General features: G+C 42.8%; 1 protein-coding gene and 1 long non-coding RNA gene across 3 annotated transcripts in view; both read right to left on the reverse strand.

Moving 5' to 3' along the window:
* ADCY5 (adenylate cyclase 5) overlaps positions 1-13,886 on the reverse strand; it is a 326,161-nt gene that overhangs the window by 124,777 nt on the left and 187,498 nt on the right. The window lies entirely within an intron of this gene.
* LOC142830147 (uncharacterized) lies at positions 3,075-3,782 on the reverse strand. Its single transcript, XR_012905124.1, has 2 exons — positions 3,334-3,782; positions 3,075-3,241 (listed from the first exon to the last, which is right to left on the reverse strand). It is a non-coding gene; the product is annotated as an uncharacterized LOC142830147 (long non-coding RNA).

Consider the following 13,886-nt stretch of genomic DNA (forward strand, 5'->3'; position numbering starts at 1 on the left):
AAGGTTCTACTATAAACAGACTAGAAAAACCGCAATATATGTAGCCACTCTGGTGTCTGAGATTGGAGCTAATTCCCAACCCAGACAATGGTGATAACTGTTTTAAAAAAACCAAAAATCTAATCCCCAGTTAAAAATGTGAGAACATCTTTTGTGTTACTTTGCAATGTACTTATCAGAGGCAGCAAAGTCCAGTGGTTAGAACACATGTCTGAGAGCAGGAACTTTTCAGTTCTAACCCATCTCTCCTCCTGAGTCACTAATTGACAGACAAATCACCATCACAACCTCTCTCTTTTCCCATCCACAAAATGGAGATAATTCTTAACTACATCTCAGAGGGGATAATAGCACTGTGCTTTGAAAGTGAAAAATGCTAAGACACATGCAAAGAAATATTTTCCTGTTCTCTAATTGACAGTATCCTACCAAAATGACACAGGAGTATTTGTTCAATTATCCGTAATAATATAAATGCAGTATTTGACACAGGTTAATTGAAAAACTACAAAGCTATGAGATAAGATACAGGAACAATCAATAACATATGCTCTTTAGGGTTTTACTAGGAGCTCACTAGGAGATCTGTGAGTACTTACTTACTAGGTCTTTAGGGAGAATAATCCAAAAGCATGAGGAGGAACACACAGGAAGAATTAAATAAACCACATAATAGCTTCAATTTTATTTATATATTTAAGCAAAGCACAGTGAATTAACAAGCACCAATGAAAGTGCCAATCTGGGATTTAGTAGCACTGAATCTTACCCTTTTCCAGCTGATCAGATGAGAACCAAACCCTAAGAGTAAGGTTATATCCATATGAATCCGAGTTTTTAATTACAGACTTGTGACAGCCTCCAGGTTTATCATCTACAAGTGATATTTTGAAGGTGCACTACTCAAGAAAGAAGATCTTTCTGTACTTCCATAGCTTTTCATTATTGCAGTTTCCTAGCACTAACAGAATAACATTTTGAGGACCAACTAAGTGAAGGATAGAGAGATTCCAATGGTTCTAATTCGATGTGACTACAGCACAAGAACGATACCAAGCATAATAAATAAAGCATGTGAGGCTTTTATTTAATGAGAAATGTTTTGTGCACATGCACATTACACTAGCTCTCTAGGCTGCTATTCTCTTCTCATCAATGCAGTATCTGAGGAGCTGTTAGGAATGAAATTCACCTAAATAGTCTAGCACAGGGATTTTCAAACTCAACTCATGCCTTGTAAAGGGAAGCCACTGGTGGGCCACGAGATGCTTTGTTTGTCTGAGTATCTGCAGGCTCGACAGCTCACATCTGTCAGTGGCCGCAGTTTGCCGTTCCCGGCCAATGGGAGCTGCAGCAAGCAGTGCAGGCTAGGCCACTGCAGTTTCCACTGGCCGGGAATGGCAAACCACGGCCACTGGGAGCTGCTACACCTATGGATGCTCCGGTAAACAAAGCATCTCGCATCCCACCAGTGGCTTATTCTGACCAGCTGCAAACCAAAGTTTGAAAACCCATGGTCTAGTACACTGGTCCAGAGGGAAATAGGATTGGTGACTACAGATTTTACTCTGTGAACAGGGAAGGAATGAGGAATGTGTACACTGGAATGGGACATGAATGTGAGCAAATGCACAAGAATGCTAATATTTAAGGGATTATTCTTATATTTTGTGAAGAGGGTCAGAGAATCGTCCTCGCTTCTGAAAGCAAGTTCCATAGTTTTAGGACAGTGATGAAAGAATCAGTCTCCCTCTCTCACATCTCCTTTCCTGACAATCTATTGATTTATCATCACCTTTGAGGACAGCAGCCACCTGAGAAAGCTACGGTCATGGTGGGGAAGATGATGTGTTGTTCTACTTGTAGGCAGCTCAGTCATCAGCAGAGTGGAGTCACGTGCTCCAATCGCCACTTGCCAGCAGGCAGATGGATGTTCTGCTCCAGCTGCACTTTCTTTGATGACTGTGGACTCCCTCCTGAGTCATGTGAGCAGAGATGGCTGGGCTGGAGTTCATGAATGTATGGATCGCAATGATCACTCTGAGTTTGTGGAGTATGGCAGGTTGGGAGAGTCTTCTGGCCATCTGAAGGAGGGTTCTTGTTACAGTTATTTGGATATATATTATGAAAGAGACATCCAGAACGATTCCTAAGACATATAGCATTCTGATAAGGGGCAGACAGATATTCTTTTTCAGAGGATGATGGTCATTCCTTAAATGTGCTAACCACAAGCACCACCGTGTTTCCTTGGACCATCATTCCTTCCACTTAGTTGTCAATTACTTTAGTGTAATGACTTTTTATTATTAATTCTTTATATTTTTTAGAGCAGTTGCTCACATTCATATCCCTTTTTTGCCTATATAATCACCGCACAGCAAGCTGGAATGTATATCAGCAGCGCTTTAGCCTACCGCACAATAACTGATGACGTAGATGCTGTCAACACAGATTAAAAGTTCTGTTGTGTGCCTTGCATTTTGCAGCAGAATGTCAAAGTGCAATTCTGAACTTTTAGCTTGTGGTGGCATAGTCCACATGGCGATGTAGTGCATAGCAGGCTACAGAGCTGTAGACCTACACTCCCATTTGTCATGCATTAAGACCCCATGTGTTCAAGCTGTTTGTTCTCATTCTACTGTACCTGCAAATATATCCTTCCAAGGAACACAACCTGACAAAAAAAAATGTTTGGAGATCACCCCACTGCAGTTCCAAGTTACTGCAAGAAATTCATAAATATTTCTCATTGTAAGAACTACATTTCATCTAGTTGCAGTAGCACATGATGTATAGTATTATATCTTAAAAAAAAATAGACCACCCTCCTTGGATTTCCACTCCATAAAACAAGCACCAGGTCATAGCATTTCATCTGTAAACTGAGATTCATCATGCTGAGGCAGTATTTGCCAGTTACTATGTTGTTTAAATAAGGATTCACCGCGAAAAAAAACCCCCAATACTCAAAAGACCTCTGTGCGTCTCTACACCTTCCTCCCTGAAAAAAATCCTCCAACCCTAAAAGAATGGGATTTATAGTAGCTTTGAACAGAATCCCAAATCAAAGCAGCAGCAGAATTATCTTTTTATGGATGACTATTGTATTTGGTTTCTGCTGAGTTAAATTTGATCTTCAGCTACAAGTCATCAAACTGCTTTATGCAGAAGCCAAAGTTCCATTTTCTCCACTTCACAAATTGATCCCAATTAATTCACTCTTGGGAATCATCAGTCACTGCAGAAAGGAGAATATATATGTGGAAACTGCAAATCAGTCCTGCTTTACCACCTGGTAATTGACTTTTCAAAAACCCTGACATGGCTCACCTTCTCTCTATTCTCCAACCCCAACGTGGGCTGATGATCAATGTATCTGCTCCTCACTCTCCATGGAGCGTTTTGCAGTTTTCCCTTTCTACCCTAACCCCACTTCATTAACACAACCCTCCTTCAGCTTTTGACACATCTCTCTCATTTTCTTAATACTCCCAAATATACTTTACAAAGGGTCTCTCCAATTTAACACTGCCCTCAGCACCCATAGTTCTAGCAGGCTTTGGAGATAACACATTAAATTGTCAGAATATCAGTGGGGTTGTCTTAGTAGTAACACCTAATTGGCAACACATTCTGTGCAATGAGCCAGCATATTACCAAAGTTGACAGAGAACTCTGTTGTCAAAGTTAAAACAAAAACAAAAACAAAACAAAAAACAAGTAGATGTACACACTATTGCTCCGGACAGGCAAAATACGGCCTACTGGCTGTACCCAGCCCACCAAACCTTTTAATCTGGCCCCCTGCTCGCTCCAACAGGACCGTTGGGCACAGAGAGCTCCATGCTGCTCAATGTGGCTCTCTGCGCTGCATGCTGGGGAGGAGGGAAGCTTTGTGAGCTGCCTCTAACCCCAGTACAATCTCTCAGCTCCTATTGGCCGACAATCGGCCAATGGGAGCTAAGAGATTGTGCTAAGGGCGGGGTCATCGTGCTGAAGCCTGCCCCCTGCACAGCACAGAGAGCCACAGGGAGGGAGCAGCCAGCCACTTTGTGCAGGAGACGGCCTGAGTGTGCCATTGGGCTGTTGCCCCACTGAAACATTGGCCATGGAGGTTGGAGCACTCATCAACTAGCAGAGGCTGATACTGATTAAGCATGCTGAACATGCTGCATAACCAGAAAGCCTTTTACCTCCAGTGGCAGAATCATGAGAGTTGCTGAGCAACTGCAACTGTCACCCACCTTAATAGAATCAGGCTTTAAGAGACCAGCGTCCAAGTCCAGCTGAGCATCTTCCAACTTGGGGCTTGATTCAGGCCCTACCTTCAGAAGGGCACAGGAGCTCATTTGTGGATGTTACTGATAGAGTTATCTCGTACTTTATGAAAGCCTTAAAGAGTTTTCTGAATGCTGGTTCTATGCATAGCTGCTCCACCTGAGACTGAGAATTGGTACAACCCTGAAGGATCAAAGAGGGATCTTCGGAAACAAGTGAACAGCGCACCTCCCAGCCCTGTTTTTCCAGAACACAAACAGCCCCATGAGAACTCCCATAGTCCCTCCTCCAAGGATTCTTAAAGCAAAACACAGGCACCCATGCCACTGGGTTCTCAGAATAAATTTTATTTTATGAAAATCTTATTCCTGTAATTTAAATCTATGAAAACAATGAACGGTCTGGTGGCACCTTAGAGATTAACCAAAATACACAGAATCATGCACTTTTGTGGGCAAAACCCACCTCATCAGATGAACTGAAGTGGAAATAACAGAAACCAGGAGATATATATAACAGCAGAAAAAGTACCTGTCAATTGTAGGACCTGTGTTAATGGAGCTAATTAAGCAGGCTGGATGTGTCTCGTACATAGTTTTTGATGTGGAAATGCAGATGTTAATGGCAGGAGAAATTGCCTTTGTAACATGTCAATCAGTTAATGTCTTTGTTAAGCCCAGGGTATGGTGTCAAATCTATAGATAAATTCCACCTTTGTAGACTGGAAAGGTTAGTGAAATGGTTGGGGCACTAGTGCCAGCTTGCCAAGTTGTGGAGCTGGGGGAAGGCTGAGCATCCCAGACCGCAGGCTGTAATGTTTTCAATCTCTGCCTTAGAGGGACTTCATAATGCAATAAGGCAGCTACAGTATTTTGGATACCAATAGAGAACTTTTACTAGAATTGGTCTGATAATTACGTATGCATGCAGGCGTGGGTTCATTAGCATCTTAAGCAGGGATTTCCCATCAGGCAATGCTCTGTTAAAGTGCTCCTCCTCATTGCTAAACTTCTTCTCCTAATCCACCCCCTTTTGCCCACTGTTTGCTTCCTCTCAGTCACTTTTTTGCAGTCTCTACCCTAAGCTGAACATATAGCCAGGAAGAATGACAGACAAACTCTCATAACAAAAATGGATGGAAGGGCTCAATATTAAGGCATAGGCGCTTTATTTATTGTGTTTTGCCCACAATATGATTGTGAAGTTCAATGTACTGTGGGATGAAAACCTTTCCAGTCAAATATTTATTCATTGTATTGTAAGGATTGATGAAAAAGGATATGAAGAAGATTTAATAAAAATAAATAATGAACATAAAAAAATAATAATACATCCAAAGCATGATATAAAAACATACTCCTCTTAAATCATCTTTACTGCATTTTGATCAACTAGACAATACTGTCTTTGGTTAACTTTCAGTGGGTCTTGTGAGGTATTACTCTGGCTACTGGAGAGCTCAGTTTTAGTCACTAACAGTGGAGTTTAAACATGTTGGGACACATTTTATATGCTTCATTCAATCCTTATTCTGGCAGTATGTCAGGGAGAAAGAGGGGAAGCAGAAAGGGAATCTCCATAGCTGACTAATTAGCACCCTTTGAGATTTGCCTGGCTCTGTCTTTAGGGTGATCAGAAAATGAGACCTGCATTATTTTGCAAATCAATTTCAGTCTGCAAAAGAAATAGACTCTGAATAATCTTGATAAGCTAAACTACTCTTCCATAAATGTCTATGAGAATCTTTTCATTATTCTTATTCTATATTTGCCATATTTCATCATTAAAACATCTAACACATTTCTATCCAACACCCTGTGAACTTCACAGACCCCTGTGTAAATCTGGAATAGCAGGGTTTGAATAATACATCACAGGTGCATCCTATTTGCAGACAGAGTGCCAGGGAGAGTGGGACACTGCAGATCTTTGATAGCAGCCTTCAACTATCTGAAAGGGGTTTCAAAGACGATGGTGAGAGACTGTTCTCAATGGTAATCTCAAAAAAGATGTATTGGCATTGGAAAAGGTTCAGAAAAGGGCAACAAAAATGATTAGGGGTTTGAAACAGGTCCCATATGAAGAGAGATTAAAACTTGGACTTTTTAGCTTAGAAAAGAGGAGACTAAGGGGGAATATGATAAAGGTCTATAAAATCATGATGGGTATGGAAAAAGTGAATAAGGAAAAGTTATTTACTTATTCCCAAAATAAAAAAAACTAGGGATCACCAAATGAAATTAATAGGCAGCAGGTTTAAAACAAACAAAAGGAAGCTTTTCTTCACTCAGCGCACTGTCAACCTGTGGAAGGATGTGGTGAAGGCTAGAATTTTAACAGAGTTCAAAAAAGAGCTAGACAGATTCATGGAGGTTAGGCCCATCAGTGGCTATTAGCCAGGATGGGTGGGAATGGTATCCCTAGCTTCTGTTTCGCTGGAGGTGGATAACAGAGGAGTGATCACGTGAGGATTACCTGTTGTGATCCCTCCCTCTGGGGAATCTGGCATTGACCACTGTCGGCAAACAGAATACTGGGCTAGATGAACCTATGGTCTGACCCAGCATGGCTGTTCTTATGTTCTTGATAACAGAATGAGAAGCAATGGTCTCAAGTTGCAGTGGGGGAGGTTTACGTTGGATATTAGGAAAAACTATTTCACTAGGAGGGTAGTGAAGCACTGGAATGGCTTTCCTACGGAGGTGGTGGAATCTCCATCCCTAGATGTTTTTAAGTCCCAGTTTGACAAAGCCCTGGCTCGGATGATTTAGTAGGGATTGGTCCGGCTTTCAACAGGAGGTTGGACTCAATGACCTCCTGAGGTCTCTTCCAGCCCTATGATTCTACGATCTGCAGTCACGTGTTACTCTGTACTTTTGGGTTGTTGTCTTTATAATAACACAAAGGTCTAAGTAGCTCACTCCAACAGGGTGCCTCAAATGGGATTATTCAGCTATTCTGTTCTTTAGCGAGAGAAGTATTCTTTATCCCCTTGAAGAAATCAGGCAATGCCAGCAGTAGCTAAGATCCCAACACAGCTCTAATGCACACACACGCATGCGGGCCCATCTATACACACAGCAGCCTCTCAAACAGGGCTGGACGGAGGCATAGGCGAGCTGGGCAGCTGCCCAGGGTGCCAACCCATGGGGAGCGCCTGATGGCAGCTGTAAGGGGTTCACGGCGTCCCTTACAGCTGCCATCAGGAGCTGCGCGCCCAGCTCCCGCAGTGCCGGCCCTGCGGCGCCGGACACCAGCGCCTTTGCCCCCATGGCTGCAGGGCCCTGCACGGCCCGGCCCGTGCACCAGCAGCACTGGCCGGGCTGGGCAGCGCATGTGCCGTGTGCCCCGGGAGTGGGCCCCGGGCTGTGTGTCAGCCATGATCGGTCCGCGCATGCGCTGTGTGCCCCAGGGGTGGGCCTGTGCATGCGCCCTGCGCCCGGTGCCGCACGCCCAGGACCAGGGCGCCAAAAGGGCTTGGGCCAGCCCTGCTCTCAAATGAGAGCTGTAAGCAAATTTCCATGTATTTGTTCTCCTTTTTATTATGACGACGAGCAGCTGTGTGTGTAGTTGTGTGCCAACTGCTCGTGAGCAGTCTCTCTACTGCTCCCAGCTTTCTCCTAACTGGGCCCTTCACTTCACCTACAGTTAGACCAGTTTGTAACCTCTTAACTTGATTTAAGTCTATAAGCCCTTGAACTCCAGGGCTTGCAGTATCCTTTTTTCCCCCCCTCCTCCCTCCCGCCCAGTGTGTTTCCCAGAGGCAGGCTGGAGAGGGGCTGTAGCCCCTCTGCTATCCCATGGCTTTCTGCCTCCCTTTCCCTAGTTGTTCTTCCCACTTTATAGCTGGTCCTGTTTTCTTATTGGTTACAGCTGAAGGTGAATGTGCCCATGACAGGCAGTTCTTGTCACCGCATGGGGCGTGATCCCTGGACTGGCAGTAAGTAGGGAAGATGCTTCTCACCCTTCTGCCCATGCTCAGCATATGGAGAGTGATTTGGGACTAAATACTACTTTGAAGTGTGCCCTTTGATCTATGTCTCCCATCTTATTGTGTAATTTTGAAGCCAATGTTAGATCAGCCACAATAAATACTGTGAAATGCAGATGCTCCTTTCACAGGCAGATTTTAGATTTAGTGTCTTTCCCCAAAAGACACATACTTGCTCCATCACGTGGCTCATGAGAAATCATGAGCAGACAGGATGACTCAGGCAATTAGGAGTAAACTACAGAATTTTTTTCACTAATTGGTTCAAATGCAACATGGGTTGGTAGTTACGGAAGTTACTGCCATCTCAAAGATTCTTAGGGTTTATGAAAATTATTTAAGATTAATTTCACCCTGCCCTGATAAAGCCAAACTGTTCAGGCTGGAGATGTTTCTGCAAGTAGAGTGCAGCGCAGTTCAGGAAGTGAAATCTACCACCCTTCCTCCTCCAGGATGATGGTGCGGGAACGTTATGCATCTCTCTCACATTTGCTGTGTTTACCCTTTGGACTGCAAGAGCAGGCACGGCACCACTGCATACTCTCACTGGATCCACATAAACCGGAATAAACAGCCCATCCCCGACTTATTCACAATGCAGCTTCCCATTCAGCATAGTCCCTACCACTTAGGAGTGTACAGCCACCATTGAGAACCCAAGAGGTCTGCCCTGAAGAACCAGATGTATTCTGCTTTGGCTCTGGCTTTGAGGCTGCAAAATGGTTTCTCACAAGAACACAGTGATCCCATGCTCCTCCTTCTGGGGAGATGAAGACAACATGATAGATATATAGTGGTAGAAATGTAGCCGTGTTAGGCTGGTGCAGCTGAAACAAAAAACAGGACTGTGTAGCACTTTAAAGACTAACAAGATGGTTTAATAGGTGATGACCTTTCGTGGGCCAGACCCACTTCCTCAGATCAAATAGTGGAAGAAAATTGTCACAACCATATATACCAAAGGATACAATTAAAAAAAAAGAACGCATATGAAAAGGACAAATCAAATTTCAGAACAGAAGGGAGATGGCGGGGAGGGAAGGGGGGGAGGTAAATGTCTTTAAAGTGCTACACAGTCTTGTTTTTTTGTGATAGATATATAGCCCTATTGCGTACTTCCCGTCTGGAAGGCACTTGGAAACTTCAAGGATGTGCACTGTATTAAAACCTATATTGAGTAGATGATAATCCCCCCCCGCCCCCCCGCAAAAAAAAAAAAAAAAAAAAAAAAAAAAGGCTGCAGAAGACGGGAAAGGAAAGGAAAGGAAAGGAAAGGAAAGGAAAGGAAAGCTACAGATTTGGTCTATGACTGCTAGGTAAAATATCACAAGGAACTGAGAGACATGCTTAACACCTACTAACATGTTTTCAGCTATGTAAACCATCATCTGCACATAAGCTGACAGAATTGGGAAAGTGAAGGAAGAGGAGAGATTGGGCAGCAGCTATCTGAACACTAACTGGTGTAGCTTCATCGCAATGAGGATGCTTTCTATGGAAATTGTAGCCACATTATTTTTAGATTATTTTTGGAGGCACCAAAAATATCCAGGTAGTGACTATTACACGTTTGTTGTACGGTATTATTTATTTATTGCAGATGGCCACATTAAACTCTCTTCTACTTATCTTTAACTGCCACAAGAAGAAAATACAAAAATATAAATTCAGATGCGTTACTGACTAATAACAGTCAGTTGACAAACCTATTAACAGATGGAACTCACCAGTTTGAACTGGACTTGATAGAATATGCCCATTATAAACTAATTTGGTTTCAAGAGAGAGGTGTTGTAATTTAGCTAGCCAGAAAATCAAGAGCTAAACCTATGTGTGCCACCAAGAAAACACCATTAATTAGCAAGCAGAGTTGATAGACTATTGCATTAACATCAATGTACCCATTTAAAGTTATTCTGAAGGAACCTTTGTACTAGCTTCAATTAGAACCAAGTTGTGTGACAGTGTTTGGACTGATATTTCCTTTAAAAGAAGAAACATTTAGGCTTGAGGGCGAAAATAAACAGATATCTAGACAATTTTAATTGAACTTTAAAATAAAATCTGAGCTCTTTAGCAATCTCAGATGAGGATTATTATCCAAAAGTAATTATTTGCAATCATATAGTGTCTTACATCGTAGGACCTCAAAGAACTTTACAAACTATTAGTTAAATACCACAATTCACCTCTGAAGAAAGGGATTATTAAATCCATTTTACACAGGAGTCATAGAAAGTCTAGCAGAAATGCTATCAGATGCCAAGAATATGGTTTCTCTGTCTAATTATACTGATTTGGTCTAATTGAAAACATGTTTAATGAGGGTGGAATCTCCCTCTCTGGAGATATTTAAGAACAGGTTAGATAGACATCTGTCAGGGATGGTGTAGACGGAGCTTGGTCCTGCCTTGAGGGCGGGGGGCTGGACTCGATCTCTCAAGGTCCCTTCCAATCCTATAATTCTATGATTCTATAATTAAGGGTGGTTTTTTTTAAGTTTTGATGCTAACACATAATTGATTTGGAAAGGTAGTCAAACATGTTTCTCATTTACAGTGCCTATAGAGAGTGGCATCCAATGATTTATTTCTGCAAACAGTATAATCCAAGTTGTCAAACTATTTTAAACAGTTTACAATATCAGGTTAATCTTGTTCAGTACACAATTCACAAGAATTACATAAAGAGGATATTGTCACTTTCACCATGCCTGGATACCATCTCTAAAATAAATTTGTGAAACAGAGGAATTTAGATGACACTGCCAATCTTTTGTCTTTTTCAGAGGACTGCTAAACTTTGTTTAGTATAGTACTGAAATGACTATATTTGGCTAAACCTAGATATCATTAAGCCATTACCATGGCAATGGGTTACTATAAATAGCACTGGCAACACTGTAAGTTTAAATTTCCACCTGGAAAGCATCAGTTCAGTTTCACAATCCATGAATATTTTAGTGTTTTTGGGTCAGCTACAATCTCATTCAAGATAAAACAAACTGACTTAATTGCACAATTCACCTTGCTGTTTTTTTTTTTAAAGACTGGTATGGTCTTGGGAACTCCTTTCCTGATTATATTTGACAATGGCTTTATATTTAACACACAGACGTGGGAAAGGTCAAGTCATTCTATAAGTATCTGTATTTGTCAGAAATAATTCTCATACAATCACTCAGGGAGGTTTGGAGGAAGAACTTTGTCTCTATAAAAACTCATAAAACCTGCTAATTTACATTGCAGTAGAATATATTAACCAAAAATATCTTTTCATTTTGACTATCACCATCATTCCAAATGCACTTTAACAGAGTCTGGAAAAGTAAATTACTGCCAAAAGTGACAGGAAATCATATTTTAATTGTGGATAAATTAATCTCTGAACTTTACTTTCCATAACAATAAAGAGAAAACTATGAACTCATTCCCAGGAAGTCCTGAATAAGGTTCTGAACAGACTTTCTTTTATCCATTCAAGCTGCTTCTCATAAAACCATATAGAAAAGAGACCGAATCACCAGGCAGGTGAAAGGGGCTGGCTGGGCTTGAGATACCCCCAGCCCTCAGCCTCCCACTCCTTGGCACCCTTTAGGGATGGTGAAGGGGGCTGAAGATCTTACGGGGACACTGCTGGGTGTTCCCCTTTGTCAGGGAGTGAGGGAAAAGTGCACAGTTTGCTGCATTTCTCTGGAGTGCAGGGAGCAGGTGAATAGACCTGCCCCAACCCAAGGACATGCACCCTTCTCCCGGCTGTGCTGGTTGGAATGGCAGCGGCCATGGAGAGGCACTTCTCACCTGGCTCCAAGCTGCCGCGATGAGAAAGGGCTGGGGTAGTCCTCTCTCCAGGGGCAGCCTGCATCCTGAACCCCTCACCCCGAGCCCCACCCCAGAGCAATGATTTATAAGAATAAAAACAAGCAACGCTGGGTAAATGATCTAGTTTAAAATACATGGAAAAATACCACCGTACATGGAAGATCAGTTGTATCTCTTCATTGCTATGAAAATTATTCAGACACTTGGAGGTAAAAAAAAGTTCCACTTGTAAAAATGTATTCCTTACATGGTCTACGAAAGACTAGTTTCTAGAAAGGGAGACAAACGGACTATTTTTTGTAAAAAGCCACATACTTTTGGTCTGGGATGGAGAGACATTCAGATTAACCAAAGAAACATGACTACAAATAAGTAAAAACATTAACAGCCAATAACACTTAGAAAGGGATATGTTGGTTTTCCATGTTGAGCATAATTTAAAAATAGACCAAAGATAGAATAACTTTGTACAACAATCTACAAGAAGGCCTTTTCTAGGAGCACCAACTTTGGTAGGCAGCTTCCTCTCATAACTTAAATCAAAGTCAGGGTTTGGTTGTGCCAACACAATGGGATGTGCCAGGTATTAGACTGTTTCTCATAAAATGGAAAGGGAGGAGGGGCTTATACTGCAGAATGACCACTGGCGGGGGGGGGGGGGGGAGGAGAGGGGGAATGGGGGAATGGGGCCAGAGATGAGGACTGGGACGTCTACAACCCCATTGGGCCAAGAGGCGGAGAAAGAGACAGCTATCTACTACGTATTTCAGAGAGTTTGTCTGTATGTCTGTCTGCATGTCTATCTGTCCTCCAGCTGGAGGTCATACACCCCTCCCCGAGTTGTGCACACTGCAGCTGCAACAGCCCTGGACAGACAGGTCTCACCTGGCCCCAAGCTGCTGCAAATGACAGAGGGCTGGGGTAGTCCTCTCTCTCTGGGCCAGCCTGCATCCTGAATCCTTCACCCCCAGCTCCACTCCGGAGCAATGATTTAAATGAAGAAAAACAAAACTTTAAGTTAAGGACCTGAGCAACGCAGGGTAAATCTTCTAGTATATTTTATATTTCTGAAACCTGCTTGCAGGATTTTTAGGTATTGAACACACTATTGCACTTGTAATTCTCGTTTAATTCTGTTCACTCTGTCCTGTAAATGTCAATTAAATATGATATGGCATACGGGCCCTCCACGAGGGGTGAGGTGGAGCAGGGAGGGCACAACTGCCCTGGGGTCCAGTGATTTAAGGGAGCCTGGAGCTCATAGCTGCTGCCGCCAGTACTGCACCACTGGCCAGAGCCCTGCGTCCCTTTGAATTGCTGCTTGGCTCCGAGAGCTGCGAGTGGGGTGGGCATGCTGCAGTCTGGGCAGCACTAAGAGCTCACTGCCTTTGGCTCCACGACTTCTGACCTCATCCCCTCCCCCCACACCTTTCCCCAGGGACCGTGATGAACGTCGACCCTACTGAGTGCATACCAACAATGCATAAGTCAGCAGCCAGGCAGACAACTGGTACAAAAAGGGCTACAAAATTATGAGGGATTAAGAGAACTTCTGGGCAAGGAAGCCAGGTGAAAGCCTTTTCCACTGCGTTCCCTATCTATGAAGCATTAGTCTAATGGTGATTCTCAGAGATTATTCCTGGAATAATCCTAAAATCATCTTTGAACAAATAAATGCAAACGTAACCCAAAACAGAGTAGACAACAGGATCCGCCTATTTCAGCTAATGTGTGAGAGCACTAGAAAAGCTTCGTTATGTGACACTGATTTACAAAATTCTAGTGGAAACAAT

The sequence above is a fragment of the Pelodiscus sinensis genome, chromosome 7 (assembly GCF_049634645.1).
Source record: "Pelodiscus sinensis isolate JC-2024 chromosome 7, ASM4963464v1, whole genome shotgun sequence".
NCBI classification, from domain to species: Eukaryota; Metazoa; Chordata; order Testudines; family Trionychidae; genus Pelodiscus; species Pelodiscus sinensis.